At 39.8% G+C, this 18,236-nt stretch overlaps 1 non-coding gene across 1 annotated transcript; it reads right to left on the reverse strand.

Annotated features, from left to right (window-relative positions):
• Positions 1 to 17,917: 17,917 nt before the first annotated feature.
• On the reverse strand, positions 17,918 to 18,032 carry LOC136736108 (U5 spliceosomal RNA). The gene has a single exon (XR_010811547.1). It is a non-coding gene; the product is annotated as a U5 spliceosomal RNA (small nuclear RNA).
• Positions 18,033 to 18,236: the final 204 nt, after the last annotated feature.

The raw sequence follows: 18,236 nt of genomic DNA on the forward strand, positions 1-18,236 counted from the left end.
TAAGGGAAATTGTGGTAACAAGTAATGATAGGATCTTTCTCTCCACCTAAACGTTAATGAGACTGATATATATATAACGAGAAGTTACCTGACATAAATACTAACCTGCATAGTTATTGAATGTCTGACTAACAATACTAATGAGAGACTCACCTTCGTCTTACTAACCGGTATTGTAGTCAATGTGTTTATAACCTTTTTTGTTTAATGATTTGTGTGTTATCATATGCGATCCCATGGTCTTTGATTTGGTCACGGAAGTGATTTGTCTTTGATTTGTTGATCTAGAGTTGAATTTTAATTAGTTTTTCCCTTTTGTATAATTAGTGTAGTGCTACATTTAGTCTTTGTTTTTGAATAAATTTGACAATTTATATCTTTGGAATTGGTGTCTGCATCCAATTATTACAGAAAATGAGTTCTACAAGATTCCAGGATTCGTGATAAGGTGATACTATAAATTCACTTCTTTAATTGAATTTTATAAGTGTACCTTACGCTACACCTTTGACCACCACGTCTTCCTCCTCCCACTGCTTGACCTCTATTGTGACCTGGATCACCTGCCGGCTCCATGTTATCGCTGTGTTGTTGAGGTGGATAGCACGCATTTCACTCGATACTCGTACCACAATGTGAAATCAATCATCAATAACCAGTTGGCAGTATTGGAAAAGCAATTACAAGGGCCTGCATACATACAGTAATGTCAAATCTGATGTGGAAGAACAATTCCTTTATCCCTCTGTTCTCCACCAGGGTTGTGCTGATCGCCTCGATTGGCAAGTTTGCAGTGTGAGGAGTGGATCCATGTCGTCGTTCCTAGGCACTTCACAGCTGTGTGGGTGGTCAGGAGCACCTGGTAGGGCCCTGTCCACCTGGGCTGTTGGGAGGACTTTCTCTTGTGTGCTTTGATATACACAGTCATCTTGCTGGAAGGGGTGGTAAACCTGCTGGGATGGTTCAGTCTGGGCGGCTTTCATCTGTGAATGGACAGCTTCGAAAGCACGTGTTAGTCCCATACAAAAAGACAACATAGCATCATCCATCAAGTGGATGTCCATTTCCCTTACAGACAATGGAGGAGTGATGGAGAGTCTCATAAGTCATCCCATAATAATCTCACACGGAGAAAGACCTGTATTTCTCAATTTGCTGACGATTTCATTGTCATTAGGACTATAGGAAGGGGATCTGGACGTTTGAGTCCTGTTTGTTTGCATATATTAGACAGCTTATTCTTTAATATCCCATTTTGTTTCTCCACTGCTCCAGCTGACTGAGCCTGATGGGGCAGTGAAAATGTTGTTTACCTCGCAGGGCTTTGCATAGTTCCTGCACTATTGTCCCAGTGAAGTGAGTGTTCCTATCACTGGAAATTTCCCTGGAATGCGAAATCTACATATAACATCCCTTAACTGTATTTTTGCTACTTTTACTACTTCAGCCTTCCTACGGGATAGGCTTCAACCCATTTAGAACACCTATATATTATTACAAGTATATATTCATATCCACAACATTTAAGCTTTTGAACACAATCTATTTGCATATTGCAGGATTATGAGCTTGACAAATGTGGCAAGTTCTACAATATTGCTAAGCTGTTACTATAAAACCTGGGGCAAACCAATTTAAAAGACTGATGCACACATCCCCCCTTTGCCCGTGTGGCCAACACCATGCGCCACATGGGCAAACCAGGGAAAGAGTGCCTGTGAGGCAACCAATGCATTAGCAAATGTTTGAGCTCTCTTATGGAAGGTGCAGTGGCCAGTTGCAATTTCCTGGAGCTTTTACAGTGCATCTCAAATTAAATTTCATCCAGCCCCAGGTCATAAAAGTCAAACCCTAGTTACGACATACATAACACATACATTTTGTTGCTTCAAAGAGAATACAAAAGTCAGCAAAACATTCTTTTTTACAAATTCAGTTTGTAAACTGTATTGTACATATATTTGTTGCGTTTTGATTTATAAACATTATACATTGTACAAATCTTAAGTGAAGGGCAATGGACTGATTCTGACTTCATGGCTGTCATTCTATTCATTTGAATAATGTGACATCTCCACTAATAGTACATTATAAATTAAACTATCAACAGAAGAATATGTGCTACTGCGGACGTCATCTGAGCAGTTTCACAATATATTGTAGATTCCTATAATCTGGAAAACCTTTAATTATAGTATTTTAACTTATTTCTCCACTGAGTCAAGCATCACTTCAGCGTAGTGGACCTCAGCATTGGTCTGTTCAAGTTGCTGTGAGGCTGTCTTTAAAGCCGCGCCCTTGGCCTACTGTGTCTCAACAAGAACACCAGCATCTTCTCCATATGGGTCAGACATCGGTTCCTTCAGGACACGATTCATAATATGCATATCTGCCATGTGGAATAAATCAGTCTGAAGACACAATGTGTGGTTCACACAACATCAGAGATCGTCCTTATAAAAGGCATCTCTATCACATTAGTTGACATTCGCACAATCTATAAGGTTTCTAGTAAAGGGACAATTCAAAATAATAATAATCTTGATTCCAATTTATCTCATTTATCAAATTATTTCAGTACAGCACTCAGCTGTCGTCAGCAGCATCATATCTCCTGTGTTTATTGAATCAGCTTTACTTCCTAGTGTAGATACTCTTTTTGTGTGGAGTTGTCAAAGTTTCAAAACAATGTGCTTATCTTTGTCCTTTTATCTAACTTAAATACCTGAGACCATTACAATAACTATTACAGCAGCTCCTTCAACACCATAGTTAATAGTAGTTGGGTAAATGATGGCAGTTATTAATCTTTGTTTCTCAATTCATTTTTTACCAATAAACCATAATTTGAAATTATTTCCATACTCCTATTATTCCTATTTTCATTATTATTAGTTTTATGCGGTTGTCATCTAGTATGTGACGTATTCGTCTGTATCAACATCAATATTATTATCATTATTAATACAAGCAGTGTAAATTACCATTCATTACACTCTTGCTCTGTTTGTAATAAGTTATGAACCCTTACACGTACTTACAGTCTCTGCCTTGTCTCTGACTTCTCTCTCTCTCTCTCTCTCTCTCTCTCTCTCTCTCTCTCTCTCTCTCTCTCTCTCTCTCTCTCTCTCTCTCTCTCTCATCTCAGGCTGCTTGTCTGCTCAGGCGAACAGGGGGAGCAGAGGAGCACATACGGCCCTTGCCCCCTGCCCCCCTCTTCCTAATTGATAGGGTATTTCTGTTTGTGAAAGGACTATTTCCAAACAGTTTTATAACTTGCCATGACTATGTTTCATTAAATTAGTTATGTTACACCTTTAGTTATACCTGTAGTAACTTCATTATTTTCCCTCATATTCCAGTCAATCACCATCAGAGTCTCTCGTGGCAGTACATTTGTCTCACACAGAACAAACTCTCCTTTCTCAACCGCTTTCAATTTTGGATAACATCGCACTGCATCCCAACAGCTGTTCTTTCTCCTATTCCTAATTTCTTACAAGAAAATGCAAGTTATATTTGATCGATTTGTATTATTACTATTTATATACATTTCACTACATTATTGTAGTTAATGAATGTATTTAATCTTTGGAAAATAAGCCTTTTCATTGATCTCAATAATGATGTCCAGGTACTTCAGGAAAGCACATTTTCAAAAAATGTGTCCAGTCAATGATTTCCCCAACTAAGAACCTGCGTGGGCACTAAGACTGTCCTCCTGCGCGGCTCATGTCTTTATTGTGTCACTTCCTCCTATTGAAGTCCAATCTACACCAGTACAGGTTCAGAAGAACTGTTCCCGAATCCAGATTGAACTGATCAATAGTTAATTTCTTACCTACACATTGTATTTAGGGATCTATTACTAGGGATTTAAAAACTCTTCATTGTGGAACTCATAGCTTCCAAATGAGCACATCGTTAATTTCCTGGAGTATCTGGTTATCTATTTATCAATATGTAAGAAACCTTCACCGAATGTTTGTGGTTGCCTCGGATTCCTATTTCTAAATTTGGCTCTAATTCCATTTCTAACATGTTACTTTTAACTTCTGTATTCGTAAGACCTATTTAAATAACTTAATTTTGTATTATTATTTCTGTTTGCAATAGCATTCTGTGTACAGTTAAATGCTGACTTTCTTGTAGGTCTGTTATTACAACATATTTAACTGGCGTTTTTTAGCTATCATTCTGTAACTATTTGTGACTTATGACTCTCTTAGTCATATTCTGGACTATACAGTACATGAAAAAGTCAAAATATGGACATTTACCTTGCGCAAACTGAAAACGTACAAACATACAAAGAGACACATATTAATTTATATCCATAGTAAATTCAGATACCATGGTTTTGGTTGGCATGTTATATTGACCTGCAGTGTCTCAAACTACCCTTATTTATTACTTATCTAGTAATTTTCCTTCAGTATCTTGAGGACTGTCATTTATACTGAAAAACATATATATATATTTTTAATTTGTCTTCGGGGCATTCAGATTGAATTATGCCTGTTGTCTTTTCTTTCTTTTCTCTAACAAATGTTTTAAGATAGCTAGCTTTGGTTTCTCATTTCTTAATGCTTTGTATTCCTATTTTGCAAAACCGTTTTTAGGTGCTCAAGTCTATCTGAATCAAAAGTCCCATCTTCTGGAAACCTTAATTTTCTGTCACCTATTGTCCAGTCAAACGCACCGCTTCACTCCATAGTTATCATACATGTACCTTACATGTGTACCTTTAAGTGGCGGGTCGCCCGTCTTACTAGAGCTGTTCCCACACAGTAACACGTTTTCCCATTTTCTATGTATCGTTTTGTACACAACAACCAAGGCGTGCAAGCCCGCAAAATAACAATAAACGACAGGGGAGAAAACATAGCAAAAAACAAGAAAACACAAATAATACTAAATCCTATATAGGAATAACAACAAACATGCTTTTCAATGTTTGCATTTATAGAACTTGTATATAACTTAATGACTTTTCTTCATTTACCATAAACACTATAAACTTCTATAAACTATAAACACGTTATTTTATATTATCACCGGCGTATCAGATATTGAACAATTAATTAGCGCTCCTTTTTTTTTTTTTTTTCTAATAGTAGGTCAAACCCACTTAAGCCTGCGGGAACCCAGACAGGAAAACGCAGTCCTGTTCCTTCACAAACAAGAAGACACAGTCAAGTCTATGGTAACCCTAAGAAACCATGCTCCTCGGTTATTGGTGTCAATGGATCTCATTATCCTGAAACTTTCATGATCGAAACATGGAATACTGTTTGTCAGTTTCCATAAAACTATGCATTAAGAGTAATGCAACAGTCACTTATCATTTTGAGCAGCTGTATCAATTGATAGTTAGATCTTTGTAATGAAATGAATAGACAGTGATCTCAGATGTAAGGTGTGAATTGCATTTTGAAATGGTAATACTTTGATGTTAAGTTGTGTCATTTTAGTTCAATGAACAAATGATCTGAGGTTGATGTGTATTGTATCCAAGCAATTGTAAAAAAGTGTTAGAGTTTTGAAAAATGTGCATTTTGATCATCGGGTGTGAGTTTAGTGTCTAGAGTTTTGAAAAATGACATCAAGGTTCTGAAATGAGTGCCAAAGTGATTGTAAAAAAGTGTAATATCAGGGGACAGTGGCTATTAGTGATCTGGCCTTCCGTGGCCTCTGTATTAATGTAACAGGTCACATTGTATGTGTACACTGATACTTGATAGTATAATATAGTACAAGTAAAAAACATACATAGGTATCATAGAAGTATTTTGCAGAAATGATTATGGATAGTTATCAAAATGGAGAGGAAATGCTAAATCCAGTCTCCCCAGGCTGAGCTTCTATTGCTGCACCTGCTGGCCCCACTATATGGATAGAGCCACACCAAGTACAAGAGTCTCCCCATTGCTATTTATATCTCCCTATCCAAACTTATATACGTGTCAGGGTGGGGTGCCTATTCCCCTGCATGCTTTGAAACCTATAGCACCTGGGACGCACACTTGGGATCCGGTTCCTCTGCCCCTCACATACACATGAGGAATCCTAGGTGCTCAATACGTCATACTGTCTCGTTCATCTCATGTGTAAACTATGGACAAATACATGACTAAACGTGTTTAGTTGCTTTTCCCAGAATGCAAATATATGCAAATAACGGGGACTATGATTGGCTCCCTGACATTACCCACACTGCGACTGATGCTACCCATTTCACTACCCAACAAAGACCCATAATATGCATGTGTCTGTCTGTCTGTCTGTCAAAGTATGTGTGTCTGTGTCTGTTTGTGTGTGTTTGTGTGTCTGTCTCTGTGTGAAAATGTGCCTGTCTCTGTGTGAAAGTGAGTGTGTCTGTGTCTGTGTCTGTCTGTCTGTGAAAGTGAGTGTGTGAAAGTGTGTGTGAGTGTCTGTCTGTCTGTCTGTCTTTGAAAGTGTGTGTGAGTGTCTGTCTGTCATGTAACTTGCACATCTGTTAGGGCACCATATGCAGAGATGTACACATATTGTTCCTTTTCCATATACACTCACCTAAAGGATTATTAGGAACACCATACTAATACTGTGTTTGACCCCCTTTCGCCTTCAGAACTGCCTTAATTCTACGTGGCATTGATTCAACAAGGTGCTGAAAGCATTCTTTAGAAATGTTGGCCCATATTGATAGGATAGCATCTTGCAGTTGATGGAGATTTGTGGGATGCACATCCAGGGCACGAAGCTCCCGTTCCACCTGTAGCGTAAGGTACACTTATAAATTTCAATTAAAGAAGTGAATTTATAGTATCACCTTATCACGAATCCTGGAATCTTGTAGAACTCAATTTCTGTAATAATTGGACACAGACACCAATTCCAAAGATATAAATTGTCAAATTTATTCAAAACAAAGACTAAATGTAGCACTACACTAATTATACAAAAGGGAAAAACTAATTAAAATTCAACTCTATATCAACAAATCAAAGACAAATCACTTCCGTGACCAAATCAAAGACCATGGGATCGCATATGATAACACAAATCGTTAAACAAAAGAGGTTATAAACACATTGACTACAATACCAGTTAGTAAGATGAAGGTGAGTCTCTTGTTAGTATTATTAGTCAGACATTAAATAACTACGCAGGTTAGTATTTATGTCAGGTAACTTCTCGTTATATATATATATATCAGTCTCATTAACGTTTAGGTGGAGAGAAAGATCCTATCATTACTTGTTACCACAATTTCCCTTAACTGATTATTATTCAATGATTAAGGATAGGCAGGGCCACCTATAATCTGGTGTCTATTAACTTGTGTCAATTTCAGACTAAACAGTTAAACAGGAATGAGAAGATATTTCTCGGCGTTGACAGATTTTATTTCTAAAATTATCAACAAAACAGTTTAATGCAACACACATTTATATTTAAGAAAACTAAATGATATTACACATTCTAGAGTTATGAATCACAGATTAACATTTCTAATTGATTTCTCAAATGTCATGAATCATGAACTCCAAACTGTTAAACTTATCTGAACTTCGTCGCAGAGAGGCCTCTCTGGCTTCGGGCTCAGATAACAGCACACGGCACGAGGTCCGTGTGGTTTGGAACAAAGGCAGTCCGGTTCGGCTTTGTCCAAGAACTTCCACTCAGTCGATGCACCTGGAAGTTGGGGTTTCGCGAAAGTAGAGTCGTTTCCAAACAGATTTTCCACTGGTTTGAAGGCTCCAAGGTTGTGCACAAAATCTTCTTTGTAAGCAGGTTTCCACTGTAGTTACTTGAAGACAAAGTCTTTGAGGAAAGCAGGGCCCTGTTTGTTCCAAGGGTCAAGTTTCTTAAAACTCAAATAGCTATTTAAATGACTGACACTTTCGTATTCAGTCGACTTAGTCATTTGTCCAGCTGTAAAACTCCACTGATCAGGTGGGCACAGGCGGGCAGCGCAGTCTGTAAAGTTCTTTATTTAATAAAGTCCTTTAAAAGAATTCTTTGTACGGCTCAATCTCCTTCTCCCAGTTTAACTCTTCTGTTGCCGGCAAAGACTTGGTTGGTTTCTGGTTCCGGTTCGGGCAACAGAGCTACAGGTTGAGCTGTGGCAGCGAGTTACTGGTTCAGGTGAGAGAGAGAGAGAAAGAAAGGCCGTGTTTGTCCTTTATAGTCTATCAGATCAATAGGTGATTGGTTCCTGAGTTCTTGAGATTGGATTTCGGTTTCAGCCCCCAGTGTCCTATTGGAGGGGGGCTTGATTTATGACTGATGTCAATCCATGCCATCTTTTGGAAATGCCGGTTGGCCTGGGTTCGTAGCTCTATGTCGGGATTTCGGCTCTCATCCACTTCAAAGAGTTTTTATCACCTACAGGCCCCTTTCTCCAGACATCTCATAGCAGAATAACAAACTATTTGGACTCTTCTCGGTGCCATCCTCCCCAAAACTGTCACTTTGATGCAAACCAGTTCCAAGCTGATGAGCTAAGGAAATCTGATAACTTTGGGGGGGAGAGGTCTTCTTTAGATCCGTGCTTCAGCTCAGAGCCCAAATACTCTTATCCAAATACACCCAACATAACGCTACATACCCCCTTTCTTGAATGGGACTGAGGTCGACTAGGGCGTTATCCCCTTCAAGACAAAATAAGACGTTAAGCATTTATCTCAAAGTTATGTAACAGAATTCAACAGTGGACTTCACCATTCATGACCCCGAGAAATCAAAGAAAACAAACTAATAGTTCATTATTTAAGCAGAATGTATTCCAATCAAATTGACAATCCTATACTAGCACATATACAGGTTACATATTATAACACAAGTACATTAAAACAAAAAAACAATTGGTATTACTCAGTATTGAGTATGGTTACTGACGGTAACCAATAGGTGGAAGTTGATTAACAGAGGGAGGTGACTGGGAATTCAGGTGTTATTCAGGCACCTGACCTTCACTATGTCTATAATAGTTGGTAGGGACCTGGGTTCGAATGGTTGGCTTACATGGTAAGCCGGTGCCCCCTTTAGGGACATGCACAAAAAATGGTCTCATTGGGAAGTTGTACCTTGGTGGCTGTATCATATCTGTCATTCAATTCCACCGGCTTTGGTGATTCAACTTGAGCCCACAACCTGTTCAATAGATCCTGACCAATGATCAACTTCTCTGTTTCAAATTTGGAAATATAAACTGGATGAACCAACTTAATCTTCCCAAAGGTGAACTCTAACAATGCCTTTTGAGTGAGCTGTGCCTTAGTCTCTGTGTAACTTGTAATGTTCACACTACAAGCTTCCACTTTCAGTCGTTGGTCTGAGGTTTCCATAATTTGTTTCAGGTTGCCCATTGTGGTGGCAGACATTAAACAAATTTCAGCCCCAGTGTCCAACAAGGCTCCTCACTCCCACACATTCTCAATGGTCACTTCTATGTAAACTTGCTTGGCTCTGCCTCTCTGTGTCAGATCACCCAGTAACATCACCAAAGGTTCAGCTTGCCTGCAGGCAACTTCCCCCACTGGGAGGTCCCAGTGGGCTGATGTGTCAGAGAAACCCCCCTGCTGTTCCTCACATCCAATCAAAAACACAGAGGCGGGGACAGGGGGTGGTTCCAGAGCTAGTCATTCCTTAGGTGGCGAGTCCGGCCCTTTACCCTGGCTACTAACTTCCAGTTTGGGAAGAGGGGGCAAAGGGAGCAGAGCTAAGCGTAGCAGTAGCTCAGAAACTGCAACATTGCTCAGAGACTGAGTTAACCCACCTAGGCTAGGAGCAGATTTCTTTTTTTTATTGTAAGCCTGGGTGTCTTGGATTCCATCCTTGGGAGGTTCTTTCCTTCTTTGAATCTCTGTCCCCTCTAACTCCAGTGGAGAAATAGGGCTCTCAGAGCGCCTTGCCAGTACTTGGGTGCTTGAATCTTTACGATCAGAAGTGCTATTGTACTTGCTTTCCCAAGCTTTCTGTGCCATTTTTTCGAATTTCAGCTATGTTCATATACGTTGCGTCTGCATGTAATATGATCATTTCCTTAATCGTTGGGAACAAATTAGCAACAAACAACCCTTTAAAGCTCACCTCTTCCTCGGCCCCGGGTCGATCTTGACCCGCAAAATAGGTTTTCCTAAGCTTTTCATAGTAATCACGGGGGGACTCATGCTTACCCTGTTTGATCTGGTGTGCGGCAGTCACTGCTGCCACTGGATCAATGAACCTGGAATAGTCCCTAACTAATGCTCTGCACAAGCGTTGAAACCTATCGCAGACCATGGACCCTTGCCTCTCCATCCAAGAATGGACTTGGCGAGAGGTAGTTTTGCGGATTAGGAGAACCTTTTCCTTCTCCGTAGCCTCAGGATAGAAACTCAAAGCATACTTAATGTCCTTAATATACGCTTCCACATTTCCTTCCTTGTCTGCTGGGTTAAAGGTTTCACAATCTTTAGCCAGTTCTCTCAACTGGCGCATGTTAACCTTTCGGTCTGGACTCTCGGGAGAGGAAGTTCGTCTGTGCGACGAGCTTCTTACCCTGGATGGAGAAAGACTACAGGGAGGGGTACGATCAGGACGAGGCAACCCGGGGCCTAAATGTGGAGACGGTGTGCGACTCCGTGCATTGGCCGGTTCCGGCTGTTCCTTTATGCTGTCAGGTGTCAGCTTTGCAGCCCACCAAGAGGCAGCTTTCAGGGCCCCTATTTGTTGCTTGAGACGCTCATTTTCAACTTCAGTTGATTTGAGTTCTCCCCTAAGCACCTGATTTACTCTCCTCATTTCTTCACTGTCCCTTTTTAAATGTATGACCTCGCCTTCGAGTATCTCCATTTTTACAGTGCCCAAATCTTTCTCCCTGACTGTTTTGCAAAGACGCATTTCCAAAACATCCCGGTCCTTCAAAACTATCCTTTCATTTTCAACCGCTTTACATCTGTCATTTTGCAGACCTTTTACTTGGATCAGAGTTGTTTCCAATTCAACTTGACATTGTCTTAAATCATTTCCTAATTGCTCTCTCTGTTCAATTAAGTCCTCTTTTTCAGCATTCAACACAATGACTTGTTTTCCACAAGTATCTAGCTTTCCTTCAAATTCTAAAACCATTCCATGCCGTTTGGCTCTTTCTTCTTTCGCTTTAGCATACTTTTCTCCTAGCTTTTTCAGTTTTTCAAACTTGCTTATGATCCAGTTCACTACCCTTGAGCTCGCAAGTGCTAAGCTAGCCATAACTTTCATCACCTCTATCGACTCTTTTTCGAGTTGCGTCGTAGTGTCGTTTACCAACTGAGTTCGACGCGACTCTACTTCAAAGTCCAAACTGCCTAGGCGTCCAAGGAATTCAGGAATCTCTGTTCCTGGTACCTTAACAATCAATGCTTCACATGGGGACATTTGGGTAATCATTGTTTTGGCTATTCAGTAACAACCCAACAGAACAGTACTCGATTAATCACCTAATGACTCTAATGCCAACGCTTAGGATATCAACAATTTATCACAAGTAACTAAAACAGACTTAATCTTTTGTGACTTTGGATTTATGACTGATGTCAATCCATGCCATCTTTTGGAAATGCCGGTTGGCCTGGGTTCGTAGCTCTATGTCGGGATTTCGGCTCTCATCCACTTCAAAGAGTTTTTATCACCCACAGGCCCCTTTCTCCAGACATCTCATAGCAGAATAACAAACTATTTGGCCTCTTCTCGGTGCCATCCTCCCCAAAACTGTCACTTTGATGCAAACCAGTTCCAAGCTGATGAGCTAAGGAAATCTGATAACTTTGGGGGGGAGAGGTCTTCTTTAGATCCGTGCTTCAGCTCAGAGCCCAAATACTCTTATCCAAATACACCCAACATAACGCTACACACCACATCCCAAAGATGCTCTATTGGGTTGAGATCTGGTGACTGTGGGGGCCAGTTTAGTACAGTGAACTCATTGTCATGTTCAAGAAACCAATTTGAAATGATTCGACCTTTGTGACATGGTACATTATCCTGCTGGAAGTAGCCATCAGAGGATGGGTACATGGTGGTCATAAAGGGATGGACATGGTCAGAAACAACGGGCCGTGGCATTTAAACGATGCCCAATTGGCACTAAGGGGCCTAAAGTGTGCCAAGAAAACATCCCCCACACCATTACATCCACCACCACCAGCCTGCACAGTGGTAACAAGGCATGATGGATCCATGTTCTCATTCTGTTTACGCCAAATTCTGACTCTGAAATCGAGACTCATCAGACCAGGCAACATTTTTCCAGTCTTCAACTGTCCAATTTTGGTGAGCTTGTGCAAATTGTAGCCTCTTTTTCCTATTTGTAGTGGAGATGAGTGGTACCCAGTGGGGTCTTCTGCTGTTGTAGCCCATCCGCCTCAAGGTTGTACGTGTTGTGGCATCACAAATGCTTTGCTGCATACCTCGGTTGTAACGAGTGGTTATTTCAGTCAAAGTTGCTCTTCTATCAGCTTGAATCGAGTCGGCCCATTCTCCTCTGAGCTCTAGCATCAACAAGGCATTTTCGCCCACAGGACTGCCGCATACTGGATGTTTTTCCCTTTTCACACCATTCTTTGTAAACCCTAGAAATGGTTGTGCGTGAAAATCCCAGTAACTGAGCAGATTGTGAAATACTCAGACCGGCCCGTCTGGCACCAACAACCATGCCACGCTCAAAATTGCTTAAATCACCTTTCATTCCCATTCAGACATTCAGTTTGGAGTTCAGGAGATTGTCTTGACCAGGACCACACCCCTAAATGCATTGAAGCAACTGCCATGTGATTGGTTGGTTAGATAATTGCATTAATGAGAAATTGAACAGGTGTTCCTAATAATCCTTTAGGTGAGTGTATATGTATGTATGTATGTATGCATGTCCAATTGCTTTGACAATTCAAATGCACTGAATTGAGAGAGAGAGAGAGAGAGAGAGAGAGAGAGAGAGAGTTGTAGTCCAGACCACTGCAAAATTCCTGCTGAAGTGATCTGGATCACCACCCAATGGCCCAAGGACCACTGCAAACTTGGATTTCAATGTATTTGTGTAATCTGTGTTGCAATAGCACCTACCATGTTCCTTTGTGGTGATCTGGTTAATTCTGATCTGGGAAAACCACAATCCTGCAGGTTTAATAAGTCTCTCTACACATCAGTCCCTGAGTACCTTCAACCAATGGTCATTTTGACCAATTAAGCCCAAGATTTGAGTCAATTAAGTTGTCAAGGACTACCCAGTGAAGACGTGAACTCACGACTAGGTCACACTGTGAGCTCACCAGAGCAGACATTACACTGAGCTCACTGTGAGCTCACTTAGCGCTTTTCCAGCGACATGGTGCCGGTGCTGGAGCCGGAGCCGCTGCCCTTAGCCGGTGGCTAACCCACCTCTATGTTACAAATGTTCCCTAAACACTTATTTTGCAAGATCAATAAAAATCCTTTAGGAAATTTAAACTTTTACTGACACACATAGTTAATAGCAATGTATTATAACTTTACCAAAAATAATAATCTGTATATCTTTAATTGTTTAGACGTTATTAAGATATAATGCATCTTTCACATAGGGAACATTTGTAACATGTTAGGAAAAACAAACAAATGATTTGAAAATATTCATAATTACAGCATACAATTTGTCAGGCTTCATAAGAATGGTATTTATAACATACTCTGTAAAAATCAAGCAAATAGCATTTGTGGTTCACGAGAAAATATATATATATAATCAAAGCTATCAGACTATAGCAGCCGGTGTATGAAGACACATACGATTATACAGCATTATTTGGCAGCTTCGCAAGACCTAATTTGAAACGTTGTTGGTAAGTTAGATAATTAGTGGGGACCCTCTATTTGCAGTTCTTCCCCTCCATAATTGCTAAAATAAAGTTTTACTGACATTTTATTGACCCTACCACTGCATAGGGCACATCTGTAACATGAACGCTACTGAATGGCACATACATTGAAAACTACGGAGAACTGAGACAAATCCACTTTACACTTCATAAATAATCTTAAAACGTTTCCAACCAAGGCAACACCCACTTGAAATACGTTCATTCTCATTTTTGGTAAACAAAAAGAGAGATTGTTACATATGTTCCCTATGATGCATCTACAGAGAGAGAGAGACAGACAGACACTAACTCTCTCTCTCTCTCAGCTGGGAGTGTGTGGGAGGGGTCTGCAGTGAGCGGGAGTGCTGCTGAGAGCTCTGTCCTTTGGCTGCGTTTTTTTGTTGCTTTACTTTTTTCAGTTTGTTTATTTTGTCTTCTGTTTTCAGTGCTTTTCTTATTGTGGGGGAACAGGGGAGGGGAGGGGGGAGTACCGGTAGTTCTTCCCGGGTCGGGGGGTCGGACCCCCTGAATGCGTCTTTTGAAAAACTGACCCGACGCCATGGAGTCAAGATCGCTCCGGTGCAGTTCTGCCCCCTAGAGCAGTGTGTGTTAGCGGTTGGGGAGGTAGCAGGGTGTGAAAATATCAAGTCTGCTGCCATTGTTATCTTCTTAAAAACCACTGATCTGCTCAATCAGCTAGTGGCTAATGGCACAGTGTTAGACGACACTTTCACCCCGGTGTTGCCGCTCGCTGCTCCTGCCCGGAAGGTAACGCTGTCTAACGTCCCTCCGTTCATCCGCACCGGCTCGGGCAGCTGATGTCCGGCATTAAGAGGGTCCCGCTGGGCTGCAAAGCCCCGCAACTGAAACACGTCGTGTCCTTCCGAAGGCAGCTGTATATGATCCTCAATAACATCAATGAGGATCTTAATGTCTCCGAAGTTGGATCTCTCTTGCTGCCACCACCACGAAGATTGCTCTTTAGTAATGTTGGAAAGTCAAAGACAGCAACCGTCAGGGTTCTTGCATATGACGTATTCGTGCTGCACCTCTCTGCAAGGATCCAGGACAGTTTGTCAATGTAAACTCCAGTGCCTGGGAATATTTCCACCTAAAAGACAATGGTAAATAAAAAACAAGTTTATCCCCAAACTATTCTTATATTATGTTAAGTGGAATACATTATCAGTAAGGCTGTGATTTTGTTACAGAAATGTGTTATTAAAGACCACAGTATGTCTCAATTCTAAGTTTATTAATTTACAGACATAATAAAGTCAGTGAATCTGTGACACCCATAATTCAATTACATTCTTATTATCAACTATAACTATGAATATAACTGATAATGTAGCATCATTAGATTGTTTACAACCAATATTTGTTTTCAATATATATATTTTTACCTTGTCTTTGTAATATTGTAGACCAAGAGTGTTATACCTGTTTTGGTGATTCTTTGTCAGATTCAGAACAATTTGCTGTGGGGCTGTCAGAACCACTTGATGGTGACACACTTTTGTCTTCATTGCTGATAAATGTGGCTTTTGTTACAATTTTTTTCAGATTGTCCAAAAGGTCTGGAATCTCTGGAGAAAAAAACCTTAGTATTAAATGATAATCATTTCTAGTAATATATTTAATACAAAGTGAAAACAAAACCATCAATGCCTGCAATTATACTTGAGAGACTTGCTCTATGTTATTGGCAAACTGACCTTTTTGTGGGTCATTAACATTAGCTACGAAAAAAATAAAAGAGATAAAATACAAGAATTACCAGGTCTAATGTAATGCATATAGTCATTAATGTAGGATTATGAAGTTATGTTGAAAAACTTTATTTAATAATCAGTATTATTAAACTATTAGACAGTGCACATTAAGAGTCTGTATTGTGGTTCTAGATTACTTCAGTATGATCAACTATAATACATTACTCTGGAATCTAAATTACTGAAGAATAACATTTATCAAGGTAAGGAATTATTTGCTATAAATAAAAAAACTTACCATCAACCATACGGTTTCGAAGACATTGGTTTTCATTTTTAAGTCTTGTGTTTTCCTTTTCGAACTGCTTAACTTTTTGCTGTATCTCAACTTCACTGGACTCTTTAAATGTCTGTAGAATATGACGGGATCTAATTCTTGAAGCTCCATCGGTTTTCTCTTATTTTGTGCTGTATTCAGAGAGAAAAAGAGTTTAAAATGAATATATATATATATATATATATATATATATATATATAATATATATATATATATATATGAATATGATTAAAAAAAAACAATCCTGCAATACATTTATTTTATATTTGCAGTAATTATCTCACCGGTAACTGTGGTTCATCAAGGTCACTATCATCTGAAATTTGAAGTTTTTTGTTTGGTTTAGGTACTCTCTTCATTTTAGGACAGGGCATTTTTGTTAGGTCATTAAGTTTTCTTCTTAGTTCGCCTTCTTTTCCTAAAATAAAAATAAAATAAATAAAACCCTGCATTATGTCCACAGATATTTGGGGATTATATTTATTTGTCATAAAAATACTGTGCTTTGACCATACAAATTAAGATGAACAGCCAACACTGAATCAAAACTGAAGTTAAATTATATCTGGTTTAATTTATTTTGTGATTTGGGGGATTTTATTGTAAAGCACAACACACAATAAATCGTTCTTACAAATGCCAGTCAAGTATGACGAGTTTTAGCGCCCTCACCACCACCTACCATGTTATAAGAGTATGTTAGAAGTACAACACATTAATAACTTAAACATTCATTTCAAATATACTGTGATTGTATATATCAAATAGCATGTAAAGACTTTAATGTTTTTTTTTTAAATAAACATTGTTACCAGTCATAATGATCTGCGATTCATGGACAGGCCATCCACCTTTTGGAGGTTTGTTCGTGTCTCTCCACTCTGCTCTGAAGTTTCGAGTCGTCTCTTCGTCATCATCAGCAATGCTGAATAAATCAAAATTGCGAAAGCAAGCAGTGGGAATCACGCTGTAAGAGTCTTTGTCGACCCCGCTTTCCCACTTCACCAACGCGTGCATCACCGCCATACTACCTTCACCTTCTCGTCCGTTTTTTCTGCGCCTTTTTCCCCCGACAAGTCACGGCACAAAAAACAGTCCCGCTCTGCATTCTGGTACTTGGCGTTCTTAATAACACCAACAGGGTGTAATCGCATAGACCACTCGAGTATAAAGTACTACATATCCCATCAGTTACAGTTTTTTTTCTTCTTCTGAAACTGCAATTTAGCACTTTCAACTGTTTCTTAGTGATTCCTAGAATTACTAACCGGTATTGTAGTCAATGTGTTTATAACCTTTTTTGTTTAACGATTTGTGTGTTATCCTATGGGATCCCATGGTCTTTGATTTGGTCACGGAAGTGATTTGTCTTTGATTTGTTGATCTAGAGTTGAATTTTAATTAGTTTTTCCCTTTTGTATAATTAGTGTAGTGCTACATTTAGTCTTTGTTTTTAAATAAATTTGACAATTTATATCTTTGGAATTGGTGTCTGCGTCCAATTATTACAGAAATTGAGTTCTACAAGACTCCAGGATTCGTGATAAGGTGATACTATGAATTCACTTCTTTAATTGAAATTTAAAAGTGTACCTTACGCTACATACATATATATATGTATGTATGTATGTATGTATGTCCAATTGCTTTGACAATACAAATGAATAGAATTGAGAGGGAGAGAGAGAGAGAGACAGACAGACAGACTGACAAACAGAAAAACAGACAGACATAGACACACACACACACACACACACAGAGCCAGCCAGCCAGCCAGCTCAGCGATGACATCACGAGCCTCTCTCAGCTGACTGCTATGACATCACAGAGCACGTACATTCCGTTGCTTGCCGTCTGTCAACCACTCAGTCACTGCCAGCCAGACTGGCTGGCTGGCTGGATGGGGGGGCTGCTTGCTGCTGCTGCGTACCTTAGCAAGCTTATTTGCTTGACCGGCCTTCCTACTCCTCTGCCCACATGCCCACCTATGCCCGATCTGCTGTTCACCTGGATCACAGCTCCGCCCCAACAAGGCAGATCCTCCCAAAAATGGTACAAACTCACCCACGATCCCCTCCACGGAAAGCTTTAGCAAAAGGCAAAAGCGTTATACGTAATGAAGAGGAACCCGAGTCCAAGACGCATCCGACCAGCCATACATATTTGTGTGTATTAAAGATCACATTTTCTTACATTTAGTTTTTCTGTACTTTATTACATCTTATTGTGATTTATAAATGTATTGTTTCTTTTCCATATGTATGTATGTATGTATGTGTGTGTGTGTGTGTCTGTCTCTGTGTGAAAGTGAGTGTGTGTGTCTGTACGTGTGTGTGCCTG

This window comes from Amia ocellicauda, unplaced genomic scaffold (assembly GCF_036373705.1).
Source record: "Amia ocellicauda isolate fAmiCal2 unplaced genomic scaffold, fAmiCal2.hap1 HAP1_SCAFFOLD_46, whole genome shotgun sequence".
Lineage (NCBI taxonomy): Eukaryota > Metazoa > Chordata > Actinopteri > Amiiformes > Amiidae > Amia > Amia ocellicauda.